This window comes from Protopterus annectens, chromosome 1.part1, assembly GCF_019279795.1.
Source record: "Protopterus annectens isolate FY-2018-M chromosome 1.part1, PAN1.0, whole genome shotgun sequence".
Classification (NCBI taxonomy): domain Eukaryota; kingdom Metazoa; phylum Chordata; order Ceratodontiformes; family Protopteridae; genus Protopterus; species Protopterus annectens.
Genome location: NC_056726.1, coordinates 921,913,934 through 921,935,286, shown reverse-complemented (window position 1 = coordinate 921,935,286; position 21,353 = coordinate 921,913,934). Strand labels below are relative to the sequence as shown.

Genomic DNA, 21,353 nt, shown 5'->3' with positions numbered 1-21,353 from the left:
CAGTATCTCGAAATACTGAAACAGTGAAACTGTAATGGCCGAGACCAGATCGCCGAGAGCAGAAGGCTGAAGTTTCAGTATTTCGAAATACTGAAGTGCTACATAGAAAAAAAAACAACACTACATACAACATTCATGCAGGGGGGCTGCACCCACCACACCCCCCCTACTTAAATATACCAACTCCGAGATTGCACTACAGTGGAGGAAAGGGAAATCTTCCATTCCGCACCCTATATGGAAGTGCAGAATGGGAGATTTGCCATATCCCCACTATCGTGCAATCACTGGGAAAGTATATTTAATTGAGGGGGGTGCAGGGGGCTTGCCCCCCTGCATAAACAGTACTTTTCTTAATTTTAATTTTGTTTTTAGCGCCGCTTCAGTATTTCAAAATACTTAAACATCGGCCTTCTGCTCTCGACCATTAGAGCTTTGGTGTTTCAGTATTTTGAGATACTGAAGTGAAACCGTATATATATAAATATATGTATTATTAACACCTGCATATAAACCAGACTCAGTAAGCAAACAGCAGTTTGACAGAAGAGTCCCTTAAACTAATACCCTAAGCACTTAAGACTAAACTTCCTCACAGTTAAAAAAAGTTATAAATCTGCAAAGCTGTCAGTGAGTGGAAGAATTATTTTACATTAAAGTATACAACAGAACATTAAACACTGTACATAAACTACTAAATTTGACTTTCCCGGGCAAACCTACTTCAGTTTGCAAAAGACCTATGTAAAATTCTCAGTAGTCCCTCACAAATGGACTAGACAGAAATGCTGTATTCACCTCTGAAGCAGCTACATAGAAAAATCAGTACCCGTCTGTTCTAACTGCAATAATAAATTCAGCAATAAACTTCTGCAGTGGAATTCTCATAAACTGAATAACAAAAGCAGAAAAATAATGAAAAGGTGTAAAAAACCCCCCACCCCCAACTGCCTCATCTACTCTGATGCTTTCAATGAAAGAAATTAAGTGCAGTATTTTCATTTGTTTTAATTTATTATTGCTTTTAAATGTGTAATGTATGTATTAAAACCCTTAACAGATAAATGTTATTGAAAAAAAGTGTCAGCTTATGGTCTGAAGAAAACTACATCTCTTTCTTCAATTATATCATAAAGTTAATGAATACTGTCTGGCAATGCACTGAGCTCATCTATTTTAATATCACGCATTCTGATCCCAAGGATATAGCCAATTTTTAGCAAATATTTTGCTAACTTGGCCTCACTTACCCATATTATTCCCCCCACTATCCCTGAGAATTTATTTTCCACTGGACTCACCTTGGAAAAAGCCTTAGAATCCTTATCAAAGGCTAGAAACAGTATTTCCATGGAACCAGACAATACATCAGGCTGCATTCCCATTAGTACCATGTTAGGGACTCAGATTCCATTGTGTAACTTTAGCCTAGCTGCAAGGTGTGTGCCTGATGTGAGGAGAACAGCCACTGTGGTTTGAGTACACATGGGTGGCCCTCTACAAACCCAGGAAATTATAGGCCCATCAACCTTATGAACCTTATAGTGCAAATCCATAGAGAATGTCATAGCAGAGCTAATTCATGATCTAGACACTACTAAATATGGTTTTGTATGCAGGCCCTGTCTTGTAAACCTAGAAAACTACTTTGATAAGGTTACAGAGGCTATGGGCAGTGCATACTACTTATTTTTTCTTGGATACAGTTTTTGTCACTATCCCTCATGCAGCTGTTTGTGAAACATTAGATGGGCAATATGGAGTCCTACATTGTCCACTAGACTTCAAACTTGATATCCATATTGCCAATATCTTTTTGGAATGTCAATGCTGAGCCCTGTCTTGTTTGGCACTTAATTTGCAGACATCCAAGCCAATATCCCAGAAGTGTCGCTGATCATGTTTGCTGATGACTGCCAGCTGGGTACTGTTATCGTCTCATTCACTGATACTAAACAGCTCTGGCAAGGGCTAGAGAATTTACATACTTGGTGACTGAAAACAGTCTAAAGCTAAATGGAAAAAAGTGCATGATAGTAGTGTTCACCAAAAAATATATCCTACCACGTCATTTGTTATGAATGGTACTCCTCTTCAGACAGAGAAGGTTATGAGACCTGAGTACAAATGTGGACATCACTCTCTCATTCAATTATGTTTTTCAGTCATAGTTGGGATGTCCTTCCATCTGCCGTGCTAATTTCCTGTGAAATCTCTTTTACATCCAAATAAATCATCATAATACTGTACTCTTCCCTTATCAGACTCATCACCAAATAGAGTCTTCCTTAATATGTAGAAATCTAAGCACACTGCTCAACTGGAAAGGCCCCAGAAGTTTTTTAAGCAAGAAAATTAAAAGTCTTAAATCTTTCAACAAGCCCAATACATAAACATGACAGTCTGTATACACAGTGGCGTACCAATTGCTACCAGATGACCTGTGTCTCATTTTTTGAGCCATAGAATGCCCAGTCTTATTTTACATCCTACTTCTTCATAAAACTAGCGGCTGTATGGACATGCGCACTAAGGACCTCAATGTACAATAATAAATAAACAAGATTCAATTGAGAGATACGCTCCTAACATTCCCAGTCTGTGGAATGTTACTGCAGATCAAACAAAGAATAACTTTGGGCCATTTCTAAGACTTGTTTTGATTACTGGATGAGCAGGCACAAAATTACATGAGATTTATCATGTACTACCTTGTTCAATTTGGGAGGTGAACACTATTAAGTGTTTGTAAAGGGCGATCAGAACTTGTAAGTGTGTCTAATTAAAGGTGTATATAGTGAGAAAGCTTGTGGTCCCTGTGATCATTTACATACTGTTGTTATTAATTCCCACATTCACACAACAGTAGCAAGAAAGAAAAGTATCCAGGAATGCAGTTATAGTCAAAGGAGTTGAAGGTGACAAAACAACAAATCAGTTAACGGCAGCAGAAAACGGGACATTCATTAACTACCCTCACATGACTAAAATCAGTTTGATACAAAACAGGACTCATGATAGTGAAGATGCAACAAAGTCTCATTTTAAATGATCAGGTTTTATTCTGACCTTCTATATGAAAAGTTTAGAGATAAAATTTGTTGAAAAATGGTACTTCAATAGTTCTCCTTTGAGGGGGAACATTAAGGATGAACTTTTATCTGAGTGTGCAAAATGCTGAACTTGCTATAATTTAGAGGGCTAAAACATCATATAAGTAAATCCAGCAAATCATATACACAGATAATTTTGTTTATATTATGCACTTTATTTCTTTATAAAAATGTAATGTTTAATTTTTAAGTAAATTATATGGCACTGTTTTGTAAAGCATTTTACTCTGTGCTTGCATGACCTTAAAATATGGCATTCATGGACAAATAATTTATATGTATATTTCCTCTCTGTATCTGATTGTGTTATATTGTCAGCCTATTAGCAAAGGAGAACCACATAATTAATATACTTCAAAATGTTTGCTTTATTCATGTTTCAATGTTCTGCTTTATTCCATGGAAGCACGTTTTGCTGTTTTGTAAAGACTGTGTTGTCATTCTAATTTGTAGACTTGCTATGACAGCTTTAATAACATCAGTTTTTTTTTCTTTTCTTTCATTTATTCAGCTGAATAGCACAAATCCCTTGTAATACTTCAATATTTGATACCTGTTAGAAATCCCTTATAGGCAATTAGATCAGTGAAATCAAGGAATTTTTAGTCCTGCTGCTGCTCTGTAAGTCATTGATCTGCACAATTTTACACTGACGTAAATGGTTATAGGGGTTTAATTGCAGCTAGACTGAGCAGAGCAGAGAAGGATTCCTTGATTAGGTTAACTTGACTCCAGTGAAGAGTGATGAAATGTTAAGTGTAAATTCTGAATTCAGAGAGCTGTGGAAGTAGAACATTTCCTCTAGCCCCTTTTTTCAAAGTCAGCATTTTCTGCAACCAGTATGATCTTGAATTGTCTATAAACATGGGTGTTGGAGGAGACATCCAGGGTGGGTGAAAGTGAGTGGCTGATGCCACAGGAATTACACGTTTTGGAGGCACAGTGGTACAGCAGAGGCAGAGCAAGGGCCAGAGATGACTGTGCACCAAGCAATGTTTTTTAATGATGCAGTCAGGGCAGGTAAATGCATGGAAGTACATGTATAACCAGGGCTGACACTGTGAGCCAATCTGCCTCAGGGAAAACAAAAAATAGGTCACACAGAAAACGCTGAAAATTGTCTGGGTAATGGACTTTTCCAATGACTGGAGTCCGTAAGAAGAAACGAGAAGGTAAAGGTGACAGGCGTGGAAATAAATAGAAAAAAAAATGTCTTCATTCCCATTGTCTAAAACTTTCTTTCTGTTGTTTATATGTGTCGACATACACAGACACAGAGATGTGGTACAGAGACACACACACACACACACAAACACACTCAAGTAAGTGTGCATATGTGGACAAACACGCACACACATGCGCGTGCGCACGCATGCACACACACATGCACACACACACACACACACACACACACACACACACACACACACACACACACACACACACACACACACAGTGTGCTTATGCATACAGGTCCACACACACATATGCACAAACATACAAATACACCTATGTACATACACACACACACACACACACACACACACACACACACACACACACACACACACACACGCACACATGGTGCATTTGTCTGTCTATATATCTCCCTCTGTCTATATTCTTATCTTGTATATTTGAAAACTAAAGAAGTTCTTTTACAGAGTTTCTGGTCAAATGTTTTATGCAGTAAAAGCCAGTGCATAATTTTATACACAGAATCAGTGTCAAACAGGCTGTGCTAATTTTGGCATCTAAATTGTTGTGTATTAACTTCCACTAAACTTCCACTTCAATGTGGTTACCATCAGACAGGTATTGTCAAGCCCAGTGGGCAAGCCAGGTCTTGGATGAAGTGTACTAATAAGCACACACATCCACCTTAAATACAACTAACTGCTTTCTCTTTAGAGTGATAGAGGTATTGTTGCACCATTTACTGCTGATTTTCCTTTGATGCATTATTTCTCCAAGGCACCATAATCTCCCGAGAAGTATAGCTTCACTGTAGTTAATAAGTTCAAGCCCTTCAGGAGCTTTCTGCCTAATGGAACAGTTGCTATGAATGATTTATTTATGTTGTTTGATGTAATCACATTGCATTTAGAATTATCTACATGCATTTCTGCCCACTGTATGTACAGCAGTGAAAGCTTAGGCAGTGTCAGGATTCTTCTGTAATGCACATACATGTAGATAATGCTAAATGTCATTTGATTCCATTTATGCAGCTCTAGTTAATTGAATACAAACTGCCACAATAAGGAAAACCAACAGAGCAGATGTAAAATGCTCAGTTAAGTAAAACTGAATAACTGCTCTTTGCTTTGTTGTATTTCCTTTATAAGCCACAGTAGCTGTCCAGGACTTATTGCTATTTCAGAAGGTCTCAGCATTTATACTCTCTATTAATGCTGACAGACTAAAAATATATATTTATTTTTACTGCATACAATATTATACTCACTTTTCAGATTTACTTCAGCATTTTTGTTAGTTTGAGTTCGGATTGCTGTACTAGCAATGTTGAACATGTGTTTTTTTTTTAGTTTTCATTGAAGCATACAGTATAGTAAATAAAAATAAAGTTGTTTTAAATATGAACAGTGCATCTGTAAAATGGATACATAAGGCCAGGATTGATTTTTTACTAAACAATCACCGCATATTATTCATACAACAATATTAATAATAGTGTGATAAAACTCACTTAGATGTTGCATACTTTATACCTTCATTAAATGCAGTTCCACCAGACCATCATTATTTTTGTGCCTCTGAATCTTCCTTCTAGCACTTGCACATAAATAATCAACTTGCATAACAGAGACCTAAGTAACAGTATGACTGTTTATTTTATTGCTAGACATCAAGCTAACTCCATGATCTCATTTTACTGACTTACTGTTTTTTTCCATCACTGGAACACTTATTTCAAAAAGATGTTTTAATGGTCCTCCACTTCAGTAGCTGTGTGTGTGTGTGTGTGTGTGTGTGTGTGTGTGTGTGTGTCTGTATGTCTTTTTGTGTAGCTGAGATAAAAGACTGACTACTTTAGCAAATTTAAGTGTAAGAAAGAAGAAGGTATGATCCTTTGAAAATACTGTCAATGATTAGATCACAACAAAAAGTATCAGTTAGCACAGCTTCAGTAGTATGGAACGTCCTCGCAAAGCACATGGCTGGCTGGAATTATTATTCTGAATAAATTGCCATTTGGTGTTTTGGGGCCACATCCCAGATTTTGTAAGACTGACCTGTAATGAAGTTTGCAATCATCCGTATTTCAAGGGAATAGAAAAAAATAACTTGACTAAAGGAAAAAATATGATGGATACATGAAATTAACCCTTTGATACTATTGCATACTAGGCAATTGTTCCTGTCACAATTTTCATATGTGAGTGCTATCATTTTTTTGTCCTTTGACTAGTAATTTACATAGCAGTGCTTTCTTAAATGGTCTACTAACCAATTAATGTGTTCAGTTTTTAGCAGACATAGCAAAGTATTGTGCTTGCTGCTGTATTCTGGCACAGTTAAGTGTTCAGTTTCAACCCATTGGTGACAAAATAGTGACTGTGAATCCTGGTGCTGTTTTAGAAATGTCCTACTGAATATGAGATGTGAGTGACTGCCTTAGTATTTTAGAAATATGCTCTTTTATGAACAACCAAGTTTCTGTCATAACATCACTTAACTCTGCCCACTGCTGGGAATTCACATCTTATAACAGTAACTGGAGAGGGAAATCGTATGCGTACGTTGCATACCGGGAACTATGGGGCGCATAGCAAGTATTTGGCACTGCTAGAGAAACAATACAAATTACTATCTTTGCAAAATATATTATCTGCTTTGATGCTATGTAAACTGAAGTGCTTCTACCATATATGCATAATGAGAAACTTACATTCTGAACAAAGATGTAGTATACATACTCTGTAAGGCATACGCATAGTCAAAATGAATGAGTGAAGAGGTGTTAGACATTAAGTATTTTCAAAAAGAACCTTTACTGAAGTGGTGTGGTGAAGGGGGCACAAGGCTTACTGATCTACCTACTAGTACCGCCTCCTAAAGATACAGGAACAACATTATTACTGTATACTTACATACAGAATTATGTATGTGCTATATCCCCCTTACTTTAAAAGAAGGATGTAATTGATATAAAAAGAGGCAATTACATACATTGATTGTAAACATATGCTGCTATAGTGTAACATTTTATTTTTTTATTCTTTTGTTGACCAGGTTAGTCCTACTAGGCTAGTAGCCTCTTTTCAGGGAAGACATGAAGTGATATTTATGCTAATTGGGAGGATGGGATTTGGCCATGACATCAGGGAACTTCCCTTACAATCAGTTATGATTTGTACTCATAGAAATGCTAGCTGTGAGTACATGCACACATCCTGTTCATAGCCTGGTGGTGGATGGGAGAATGGTGTGTGAGATGGGGGATTCATTGAAGGGAGGAGAGGCAAATGTCAGCTCAAAGATGTTATAGATGGCATAGAAGATTCAAAAATGCTTTTTCAATTGCAATTTTTTGGTCAGAGGATTCAAACAGAGATGAATGTATAGTTGCAATCCTCCAGTCAAGAGGGTTGTGGGATGATTTATTGCAAGATTTAATCAATCAAACCAAGCTAGAGAATGAAGTGTTGTTGTGGGACATCATGGACAAAATACAGAAGGAGGATACAGAAGCAACTTTAGAAGGAGGTATTGCACAAATGAAGAAAACTTATGCGGAAACAGTGGTGACTGCACAAGGAGGGCAGAAAGAGAGAGTCTGTGGTAAGAATACAAAGCAAAAACAGCCATTAATTGAAAAGATATGAGGTGCATTACAATCTAATTTTACCCTTGGGAGTGTAAACACAAGAGATAAGGCTTTCATTCTGATTAATAAAGAGACATTCTGTGACATTTTTGTTGAAACTGTATAAATTATGGAAATGTTTTTTAAGCGAGTATGAAAAAAGACAGAATGATGATGTGTAAACTGAATATCTAATTAAAGCACCATTTTAAGAGACTAAAAAGAAAATAAATGTGCAATGACCAGTTTCAAATAGAGGTGGAAATAGTCTCCCTGGGATTCAATAAAGTCTACACTAAGTGCACCCAAAGTGTACGCTGTTCTAAGTGAACAGACAACACAGGAATAACTCACACCTTCTTCCTCCTAATTTTAATTTTCCTATTGATTTTCTTGCAGCTTTAAATATTGACAGGGATTCAAAATGGTTTTCACAGACTGTAGACTACATGTACACTTAGTATAATCTTTCTGAGTGACTAGAAAGCACAAAAATGTGGTAAGGATGTTCTTGAATGCATACTGTGTGCATTTAGTGTGGGCATTTTTGAATCTGGCTGTGACTTGAAAAAATATTTAAAAATGTTTGTAATAGACATTTCAAAAGTTTATAAGAGTTGAGGTTTATGGACCAGGGAACAAGACTGTTATGTCATCTTAAAAGTGGAAACAGAAAAAATCATACACATTCCAAGTATTGTAAATATTGAAGGCAACAGAGGCATTGTAAAATATATGGGACAACCAAACACATGTCTTTTTGTGGGAAAAACATTTAATTTATAAATGTGATAAAACAAAATCTTATGTATGTGGTAAAGCAAGACATGAAGCAAAGAAATTTTAACTTGAATGTTAAAAACATAAAAATGGACATTTTTGGATGAATTGTAAGTAAAAAGAATAACCAAAATATTGCAAATCAGATTAATGATAAAGAACAAACTGGAACTGAAGAAAAGATAGAAACAGATGAAATTCTAAAAGGAAAAATGGAAATAGTAAAACTGATGAAGAAGAAGAATTAGAAGTACAATCAGAAACCAGTGACAAAGAAGATTTGAGTTGGAAAGTACTAAGAGAAATACAAATCCAGTGGTAAAAGAGTAAAAGCTAGAAAGAGAAAAAAATAAAGGCTTTAATATAAAGGAAAAGAAGAAAGAAAATAGGTAGCAGATATAAATTAAAGAAAGCAGTGTAGGAGGAAGATGACATCCTTTAAATTAAGGAACAGAGAAAGGAATGATTTAAAGATTTTTTTTTCTGATGATGTTAACAGTATGAAGAACATAACAAGAAGGACATGGATTTTGAATGATGTAGTAAATGTGATATTCGTAGATTCATAGACTGTTACTAGGCTAACAACTCGGAGGGGGGGGGCATTCTAAGCTAGCCATGTTTTCCTAAAAGAATAATGATGTCCTGTATCCAAATAGGACATCGAGTGACAGACATTCATAAGCTTCTTCTGTCCATAAGGCTAACAACTCGGGGGGGGGGGTGGCTTTCGAAGCTAGCCAAGTTTTCCTAAAAGAGTAATGATGTCCTGTGTCCAAATAGGACATTGAGGGACAAACATTCATAAACTACCTCTGTCCATAAGGGACATGGGTGCCAGGCCCAGTGAAAATTTCCTATTCCCCATCCACCAGTGTAGGTTGACCTTAAACTGGGTAACAGATGAACTCAGCTTCACATGGATGGGAAGCCTGTTCTATAGGAAGAGCAAATTGCCTCCAGACTTATAGTTGAATGAACACATACTCAGAAGTTGACTGCTGTGAGATTAAAACCCCTACCTATTTAGTTACACAAGCTGAAGAGCACCGTACTTAACACTAGCAACACCACATAAGCCAAAAACTGTGCTTACTGACCTTGCAAGCTATTTTAAGCCTAAATCAGTTTCCCTTCCAAGGTGAGAGTCAAACTCTGTACCTTGTGGCAGCTAGGTAAACACCTTAACCATCATGCCAACACCCAACTGTAGTGTGTGTTGATATTATTATTTTAGAAGATGTAAGATTTCTGATGTATGAAGAAAGAGTGCAAACACAAACATATAGGATGGGTAAATAATATGGAACACTGGGAATTAAAAGTGCTCAGAAATAGCAATATTATACAGATAATGGTGAAGACTGTACATGTTATATTAGTAAAAATGGGAAGATTAACATTTGCAGATTTAAGACGGCAAGAAAAGGTTTGTAGAGTTGTAGCTATATATGCTTAAGTGAAGTGTAAAGAAAGTGAACATTTATTTCAGAAAATGTTGGATTATGTAGTTGTCAACATGGATATTATAATTACAAGAGATTTTAATTCTGATTTAAGTCGGAATAAAAAGAAACGAGAAAAAGACATAAAAATGGTTGAAGTAATGAAATGTGGAAAACTGGTTATATGAAATAAAAAACAATGGGAATATAGAAGGTGTGCATAAAATTCTGATTATGGAAACTGTTGAAAGTTATGTGGAAGGGTTTACTATTAAAATTACAAAATTACAAACAATTTCATAATTGAATGTCGAAATGTATTGTCGAATCTGGAGATTTTCGACTGTTCAGAAAGTCAAAAATCCGCAGTAATTTCCAACAAATGAAAAAATCAAATTCAACATTTTATGGCAATTAGCAACAGTGCCACACTTGCCATAAATCCCTAACTCCTACAAATAACATTCCATTTTTGCAGTGGGGGGCTGCACCCACAACACTACCCCTAACTATATAGTCCAACTGCTAGATCGCAGTACAGTGAGGAAAGGGATGTATTTCTCTAACCACACTGTACCTTGATCTCTGTACATCCCTTCAAATGTATTTTAGCCAATGCACAGGACATTCGCCAATATAAACATTCGAACATTCAGAATGTACTCTTATGAACTATTCAAACATCTGTAGTTTGAATTGTTCATATGCATACATTCTGACGTCGAGATTTTAATGGTAAACCATGTGGAAGAAATGTTTTGTAAGAAAAGAAGAAAAGTGCAAGGATATGGGAAGTAAAAAAAAATTCCACATAAATAACAGATAATTTGAAAAAGAGACTGTTGAATGTCAAGGTTTTTATGGATATTGAGATACAGAATCTGCAGCTGGACCATATGGAATCAGATTTATAATATATAAAAATCTAGAAGAATGGCATTAACACTACTCATTATATGTGTTTGATGAATGATTTAATGAAGTTTTAAATCAAATAGAATTGTATAGTGGAATATTAACATTTATATGGAAAATGAGAAAAATAAGAAATAAAAACATTGGACACCAATAATGCTAAATAATGCAGATTATAAGATATTAATGAAAATAATGTAGACAAGATTATATAATAAAATGCAATACATAATAGGGGAATTGATATATGGTATGAAAGGAAAAGGATGCCAGACGTTACTAATGAAAGTAAGAGAAACATTAGATGATATTTTAAACAGGAAAGAAGATGCAAAACTAATGGTAAGTGATATTAATAAGGCATTTTATTTGATTTAACATTATAATTCTGTGGGATATAATAGACATATACAATATTAGCAATAAAATTAAACTAGCGTTTATAACAGCATATAACAATAATAAGGCAAAAGTGTTAGTAAACAGTTGGATAAGTAGAGAAATAGACATGAGTAATGTATAAGGCAAATATGCCCTATGAGCAGTATTTTATTTGCTTTAGTTATGAACATAATAGTCAGGGAGATTAATAAAAAATAAAGATGGCAAAGTTTATAATTCATATCGATGCTGAAATTCCAATGAAGATGTTGTACGCAGATGATATTATTACAATTACTAAAAACAGAAGATGGATGAGAGAAGATATACTTTATTTGGCTGATTGTTTAAAGGAAACAGATACAACTTTAAATAAAGAGAAAAGCAAAGGAATGTGAGATATAATAAAAATAGCATTATACAATTCTACATGCAATAAATATCTGTTTTAGGGGTACATTTTGATAGAGAAGGTAATAGAAAGGAATGGAATATAATATTAAATGAATTTAAATACATTTGTAGTTTATGGAAAATGTATAGATTAGCTTATAAGAAAAAAGTAAGTTTGTATATCCGACCACTCGAATGTCTCCCTTTGTATTAATCCCACTCACCACCTGAATCACAATGGTAGTAGTCCCACTTGGTCACTAAACAGTAACATTCTTAAAAAAGAAGATGTTCTGCAGGAAATTAATGATTATCTGAAACAATCTGATGCAGAATCTTGTTTATCCACCATCCCCTTAGATATCCAATGGGCTACGGCCAAAGCGGTCATCAGAGGAATACTCATACAAAAATCATCTTATAAAAAAAAAGAGAAATTGTACATCAATAACCTCAACAATGAGCAAAAGATGACTGATGCACAACTACAAAAGGGTTTTTCTCCTGAATTGGAAAAGAAATTACATGTGATACAAAAAAATTTACTCATTTCACTTACAAAATCAGTCCTTGGTAGAACTCAAACTCCTTCACAGATATTCGTAATGGGCCCAAACCCCCTCCAGAACACTAGCTGGACTCATAAACATCAAAGAGGGACCAAACTATATTAATGAAATAAAATACAAAGGGAAAAACTTATACAGTAATGAATATATTGTTAACTCTTTTGTAAATATCTTCACTGAAATCTATAATCCCCAAAATCAGACCCCAAATGAAATGCACAAAAAAATTCCTAAATGAGCTATCTGTTCCAAAATTATCCTTCGCGCAAAACATCCTTCTAAACAGCCCCATAACACTGAGTGAAATAATGCTAGCTATTAAAAAACTTAAACCAAATAAGGCGCCAGGTCCTGATGGTTTTACAGGAGAATTTTATAAAACTTTTGGTCATCACCTTTCTAAAACTCTTCTTGCCATGTATAATTATATCATCTCGAAAGGAATTACTGATAAGTATATGAGCAATTCAAAAACAATATTCATCCCAAAACCAAACTCTGACAAGTCCAACCCTCTCTGCTATAGGCCCATCTCCCTTATTAATGTTGACATCAAAATCTTATCTACCATTTTTGCTAATAGAATTCAGAAAGTTATAGCTACAGTCATTTCTTCTGAACAGTTGGGATTTATGAAACAGAGGCAGTTGTGTGACAATACTCTTACATTAAACACATTAATGTTGTTTCTAAAAAATGATAACCACCTGCGTTATGCACTCACCCTAGTTGCTACCAAAGCCTTTGATAACGTTGATCTAAACTTCCTTTACCTAACCATGAAATTCTTTAACTTTCCTGATCTTATTATCAACACTATTAAGGTGCTTTATAACAATTCCTCTACTTCCCTGTATATAAATAAAACTTTATCACGGCCTATTAAAATTACCAATGGCACTAGGCAGGGCTGCCCACTCTCTCACCTTATCTTTTCAATTTATATCTGGAACCTTTCCTTCTCTGGGTTAAACAAAAGACTTATCACCATATTCCAAAAGTCTTCAACATTGATATAAATTATTCTGCATTTGCAGATGACCCAAACATCTATTTTGAGCTTCCCAACACCGATCTTCATAAAATTTGAAATTCTATTAATCTTTTTGCTGAGGCTGCTAATTATAAATTAAACCCTGCAAAAATATTTTTCTATTAAACCCTGAAAACCATTTAGAATATCACTTCCCCCTGTCTGACATTCCTCTCAAATATACACTTAAATACCTAGGAATAAATTTCACACACCCTTACCAAGAACTAATAAAAGCAAACCTATATAGAGTCTGGGATCAGATAAATAATGATCTAACTAGATGGAAAAACATCAGTCTTTCTTTGCTATCAATATCTGCTATCATTAAAATTAATATTTTGCCTAGAATCCTTTTTCATCTTAACTCCATCTTCTTAAACATTCCAAAATTTTTTTCAGAAAAGTGGAAACCACAATCTCAAAGTATTTATGGTTCAGTAAATCAACCAGAATATCATACAGGAATCTAATTACCCCAAAGAACAAAGGTGGTTTAAGTCTCCCGGACTTTAATTTATATTACCACATCATTAATGCTAGCCGTCTAATTCAAATAGCCCGCTATGATCCCTCTGCTGAATCTTGGTACCCAACCTGGATCAAAATCTGGTGCAACTATATATATTCGTTAAAACTCAATCCATATGCTGTCCGTTTTCTAGCACCTGATGGTGACTACAAGTTCAAGATCTTGCCTACATTAAAGAACAAAATTTGCATCTTTCAAACTCTGATGACCTCCTTAAAATTGCACAATACTGTCCCCATTCTCCAACCTATTCACCTAAATCCTAACTTAAAAATCAATAATAAAATGATCGATCTAACAAACTTCCCTATTGTTAAGAAAGCCATAGTTTGGCACTTTTATAACACTAAAAATGTTGCCGAGGTCAAAGCTTTATTTGGTGCTCCTAACAAATATGATCCTATCTTAAGACAAATTAGCTCACTTATAAAACAAAAATTCTCTAACTATAGAGTGAAGGAGCAAGACATTATAGTATCACAATCTATCATTAAATCACTTTCCCTATGGAACAAAATGATTTTGAATACCTATAAACTTGTGTCAAGCATTAAGTATGATCATTCACTTCTATTTTCCAAACATTGGGACGGTATACAAGGAGAAATTTCTATGGAGTCTAAGTGCAAAGCAATCAATAATACCCTGAATCTAACCCCCTTCAAAAACCTAATTTACACCCAGCTTATGATAAACAACAATTCCTACTATACCCCAGCAGTCTTACTGAAATTCGGATACAATAAAAACCTAATCTGTCCATTCTGTTCCCTCCCACATGTAGATATACTTCACATCTTTTGGAGCTGTAAGAATATTTACAAACTTTGGTGTTCTCTCAGAACTCAGTTGGAAAAAATAGGATACGAAAAAACCCACATTCACGTGGCAAACCATGACTTTAAATATAATTCCTAAATCTCTTAAGGGTATCCATCGCCACATCTGTGTTACAGCCTGCGCCCTTCTCAAATATTTTATAGCCAAGAATTGGGTCAATCCCTCAATAATAACTTGGGAAAACTTTACATCAATGGCAATCAAATATATATCTGCTCATAAGTTATGTAATAATAACAAAAAGAAAAAAGAATATTTTCAGAATTACTGGTGTAGACTTTTTGACCTAATCCAAACTAAATAATCTTCCAAAATGTGGGTGACTAACACTACATTCCAGGAAATCCTCCATCAGTATCATATCTGACCCTATAACTATTAGACATTGTTATCATCACGCAGTAACTTTTGATTTTACAAAATATTTTGTTATATTATTTTGTTATCCTCTGGCATCCATGGTGTAAATATGTTGTAAATGTTGTAAATATGGTATAAATAGAAGTACATGGTGTAAATAGTTGTTTTTATGGTTATACCATCTTTACCACTTTTCTTTCTTCTTAAGGCAGTCATATATTCTTTCTTTCAAACCACTTTCCATTTGTATCTCTAGACTTTGACTGTAATATGTTATTATGGGTCTTTACTGCTTATATTGATCTCTTAGATGTAAGTTTCCCTGTAAGATAACTACTGTTTTATAAATGTATAGTTTTCGTACTAAACTGTTACATATATACCTATACTTTACTGCTTCCCATAATGACTTACAGTTTTTCCTTTGTATGTTTGAAAAGTTTGAAAAATTAAATAAAAATATATTTGAAAAAAAAGAAAAAAGTAAGTTTGATTAACTCAGAATTTATAGGTAAGATAGCATATTTATCAAGCGTTGTTATGATTCCTATAACATAGGAAAACTTTTTGTTAGCAATATTTTTCTCCTTTATATAGGATCTAGCTTAAACCTTGTTAAAAGAGGTGCATTACAGATGAGCAAAGGAGGAGGATTAGGTTTACTTAGTCCAGTAGTACATGCTAAATCATTACATTTATATAAAGGTTTGAAATGGTTAAATAAAAAATGCAAATTTAGTAACTAGAGTATTTAAATATAAGTATGAGGAATCCTAGGAAACAATAAGAAGCAACAATGAAGAAATAAAGAATTACTAGCAAAAAACAAATATGTGGGCAATAAAGGTTGATGAAGTGAAAAAAACAGAAAAATGTGGTACAAAAAGTATTATGAGAACATATTATTGTTTTAATCCATGGGAAAATATTCCAGAAGAACAATATTAAAGCATATAAAGAAAGAAAGAAATGGTGTCATCACTCTGTTGAACGTCAAGGGTTTTATGAAGATTGGGAATAATAAATTATCAGTAAAAGCAAGTATGCCTTACAAAATGAAAAGTGAAAGAATATGTTTGTATTGTGGTTAAGAAGAAACAACAGAACATATTTTTTTTCTAAATGTGAGAGGTTTAAAAAAATCTGGAATAAATTATATACAGAAATGTTTTTGGTGATTTTAAGAATAATGACAATATAAACATGGGTATGATTCAAGATGATTATTAAGAGAACATAAGCAAAAAATAGATTTTGATAAAAAATATTTTATATAGCATGGGTATTATGGAATGAAAGTATTAATGAAATTATGTTTAATGTAAATTGGACATTATCTTTAATATTAATAAATGGAAAAAGGAGTGGGATTCAAAGTAAGAAATGAATACAATTTGAACAACAGTTTGATGAGTAGAAACATGAAGAAAATAAAAGCTGCTTTAAATGATTCTGTACATGTGTAAATATGTAAATACATACACATGCGCGCGCGCGCGCGCACACACACACACACACACACACACACACCTATAGATATAGATATATAGATATATATACACACACATATATATGTGTGTGTGTGTGTGTGTGTGTGTGTGTGTGTGTGTGTGTGTGTGTCTAAATATGTATATAATGTAAAGATTTAAATAAATAAAGGACCTATGCTTCTCAATAGATGCTGTGGGATCTTTTATATCTACCTCACCTGCAATCTGAAGGAGCATTGTTGCTATTAGGTAATTCTTCTCAAAGGGACCATCCCCAACAATGCTGCTGCTGGAGATGATTGTGTGCTAAGCTTGACACAAAGAAGGCAAAGGTGCAGTGACAGAAAAATTTATAAATCAGTGGTCGCAGTAGTAGTGTTGACCAAAGATGAACAGGAAGCTATTTTTCTTTGAATAATAAGTCAGGCAGTGTTCTATTAGTGTGAAAGCGACATACATTTGCAAATACTATTACAAGTGATTTGTGCAAAGATAAGATTATTTTTAGAAACTGAAGCAATTATTCGGATACTATTCTTGAAATAAGGAAGGTAGACTGCTTTACCTATAGCAGCTGTTCCTCAAAGGCAGGGGAGCAAGAGGTTTTTTTTTTACCCCAAAAGAGAAATTTGTTTATTTTAGTTTTGATGACTTGGATTTGATGTTGAAAATAATGTTACTTAATAGGTTCATAGGAAGTTACTAGGCTAATGGCCCTAGAGCCTTTACAAACCTAGCCATTTAAAAAAAAACAATTGACCATAGTTAGATGGTCATTGTTAGCAGAATAATTCTGTGATCAGCACCAACAACCCCTGTCCATGGGGGACATAGTAGCCAACCCGGGGTGAATTTACAGTCACCCATCGAATTGTCAAAGCTGTACTTAAATAGGCTCATTGATGAGCTCTGCTTCATGTGAAGTAGGAGGTTATTCCAGAGGAGTGGCAGTCTCTGGGAGATGTATCTGTCTCTTCAACATGTTTTGTTAATGTCACAGGCTTGGTTGAGATCCCTGGAGCAAGTTCCTCATATTCCATTTATTTGCAGATGTGCACCATTACCATTAGGGGACAGTCAGAGACTGCTCTGGAGGCCAGGCACAGGTCACCTCTCAGCAGCCTGTATGATACAATATCAGTTACAGGGCTTTCAGTCTTTTCATGTAAGCCACATTTTGGTGACCCTGGATTCATTTGGTTAGAAACCTCTGTGCTCTCTGCAGTTGTTACAAGTGTTTGGTGAGATATATACAGAAGGGAGCATTGTACCCACTTAGTGGTCTCATAAGGCTCAAGTATAGTGGAGTTATAACCTGCTTAGCCTTGGATGTGATATCCGTATTTATGAGATGTTCAGTGTAGAAGGCTTTCCTTACCACTATGGACACATGGTGATCGAAGTTTAGATTGCTATCAACCTTTTTTCCCAAGTCTCAGACCACTGGGTTTAAGCTTAGAGGGGTGCTGTCTACATCATAAATAGCAAGGGCTACTTCTTTGCCAAAGGGAATAATGAGGCATTTTTTGTATTTAGATTTAGTCCATGACTTTGTCACCAATCATTTGTCTGCATCAGCCCTTTCTGTAATATGTTAACATCGTTGGGGGATTCAATGATTGTGCCCAGTTTACAGTCATCTGAAAAACTGGTAAGCCACAGGCCATCTACTTTCACCTGGACCTCAGAGAAATAGATTCCAAACAGTAGAGGGTTCAGCTTAGATCCTTCTGGTACCCCACTGGTAACTGGTCTACTGGTGGAAGTGGACTCCCCAACTTTGACAGTGTGTATTCTGTCGGTGAGCCAATTGGCTACCCATCTAGTGACATATGGGTTACTCCCCAGTTGGGAGAGTTTCTCAATGATCCTGAGTAGTTGTGTCGAAAGCCTTGGCTAAATTAAGATAGGTGGTATGTACTGCTTTGCCCTTATCCAAGGCTTTGACGACGTTCTAAAAGAAGTCCACTAGGTTCAATAAGCAAGATCAACCACTGAAACCAAACTGGGTCAAGTCAAGAGTTTGAAGGTTGCCTTTGTCCTTGTTGATAAGGGCCAGGAGGATTCTTTCCATGGCTTTGCAGATAAGGCTGGTTAGGCTTATGGCTCTATACTTCCTATGGTCGGTTGATGGACTCCCTTTGTGCAAGGTGATTACTGTTGCTGTTCTCCACTCTGCTGGAACAAAGCTAGTGCTCAGGCTATCGTTAAAGAGAGTGGCAAGTGGTTCATCTAGGTCTTGTTTTAGACTGTTAAGTAAGCAACCTGGGATGCTATCTGGTCCCATAAAGGTCATATTTTTGGCCTTGGAGAGTGGTTGTATGACCTGTTCTTTGGAGATACTCAGTAGAAGACTGGTGTCGTGGCAGAAATGCTTTGGGGTATGGCTGATGGGGACAGGGGGTGAAGTTATTGCCATATCTGTCAGCAAGCAAATTGGTAGTTTCTTCGGGTTTAGTGTGAGTGGTACTGTCCACTATAATTTCAGCACACAGCTGGGCATGCCCTTTTAGGTTTTGCACATGGCTAAAGAATGCCTTATGTTTGTCTTTAGCTAGGGATGCTAATTTACTCTTGCAACTTGCCATAGAGGACTTTATTAGATATATGATTTGCTTGTTCAAGCTGTGGAGAGTATTCTTCCTTTGTTCATAGGTTAGGTTCATAGGTACGTACTAGGCTATCTGCCCGAAGGCATTTATAAGCCTAGATGGAATGTGTTGGCTTTCGCCACCCCCTTAGATTAGTTCTCTGTGCCTCTGTCCAGCAGAGCCATTGAAGTGATCTCTGGGATGAACTTTCTGTTTCCCATCCACTCATCAAGGTTTCTCTTGAAGAGGGTTAATGAGGAGCTCTGCCTAATGTAGATTGGAATCTTGTTCCAGAGCATGGGAAGTCTGTGGGACAGGAATTTATCCCTCCAGCACGTCCTATTTATTGTTGTGGTGAGGTTTAGATCCCTGGAGCATGTGGCTTGAGGGGATATGGTTTTCTTTAGGTGAAGCATGTCCATCAATTCTGGATTGGAAATGGCCTTGTATGTCAGGCAGAGATCACCTCTGAGTAGGCTGTATGCAACCGAGTACAGCTGGAGTTCCTTCAAGTCTAGCTGCATAGGGCATCTGCTTGAGGCCAGTGATCCTCTTGGTGAGGTACTTCTGTGGTCTTTCCAGTTGTTGCAGGTGTCTTGTAAGGTACATCCCAAATGGGGCTTTGTACTCTATGATGGGTCTGATGAGTGATGCATAGAAGGGCCCAATGACCTCTTTTGATCTGGATGTAAACCCTTTTGCGATTAAGTGGGCCACATAGAAGGATTTTCTAACCACTTTGGCAATGTGATTATCAAAGGAGAGGTTACTATCTACTTGGGTCCCCAGATCTCTTATTAGGTCTTCTGTATTTAGGGGGCTACCACCAATGTGGTAGTTTGTAGGTACTTTGTTTTTATTCCAAAGGGGATGACTATGCACTTTTTGGCATTTAGCTTGAGGCCATGGTTTTGACACCAGGTATCTGTCTCAGTGAGACCCTTTTGGAGGATGTCTGTGTCAGCCGGAGAGTCAATTATAGCCCCTAGTTTGCAGTCTTCTGCGAGCTTGGTCAGCCATAGTCCTCCTGTGCTTGCCTGTACCTCTGAGAAGTATATGCCAAACAGGAGGGGTCTCAGGACTGAGCCCTGGGGAACGCCACTTGTAACCGGTTTAGAGTCAGACCTATCTCCCGCAATTCTTATCATTTCAGTTCTGTCCATGAGCCAGTTGGCAACCCATCTCGTGAAGTAGTGGTTTATGTTCAGGCTGGTGAGCTTGTCTATAATACCTGAATGGGGAATGGTGTCAAAGGCCTTTGCAAGGTCTAGGTAGACTGTATAAGTTCCCTCTTGTTCTTAGATATGTTTCTTTCTTTTGTTTTATAACTTATTTATACTTGCAGTCTACCAGTGTAGCTTGTTTTTTCAGGAGGATCTGGTTTTAGTCCTGTCAGGTGCATCTGAGTCAATATATTTGTTTAACTGGTTATAAAGGGCATTTGTGTACTCTTCTACATCGGAGTTATTGTTGGCTGTGTTAGTAGAGGCTATGAAACATTTTATACCATCAATTAGTAGCCTGTAGCTTGCTTTGCAGAAAATGTTCAGTTTTTTTTTTGCACTTGTGGGAGCATCAGGTCTGATCTTTACTTCAGATGAGACTAAGTTATGATCTAACCTTGCCAGGGAGAGCAATGCGCAGGGTGTAGTGCAGTGGCCCCCAGATGCCTAGTTGTGTGAACCTATCTACTGTTTCTGTTGCTGCTGTGTTATTGAGATGAATATCTGTTTATCTGCTGCTGTTTTTAGTTTGTGTTTTGTTCAGAACTGCACAGCTTCATATATATATATATATATATATATATATATATATATATATATATATATATAAATCTATATATATATATTTTTTTTTGTGTGTGTGTCTTTTTGAATTGCAGAATTAACTTGATTTGGGATAACATCCAGATCTTGTCATTCAATGTTTATTTGGGAAGTACCTGACCTAAAAGGGAGGTTAGCGGGTTTTTAACAATGAATAAATAGGACAGTGTGAGAGGAAGAACAGATGTAAAGGTGTCAAGGGGGATGAGGTGGGGCCAGCTGAACTGTGAAATGTATTAAAGGTGTTATACTAA

At 36.0% G+C, this 21,353-nt stretch overlaps 1 protein-coding gene across 1 annotated transcript in view; it reads left to right on the top strand.

Moving 5' to 3' along the window:
* Positions 1 to 21,353, top strand: part of NPR2 (natriuretic peptide receptor 2) — a 2,072,492-nt gene that overhangs the window by 1,009,888 nt on the left and 1,041,251 nt on the right. The gene's annotated exons all lie outside the window — the stretch shown is intronic.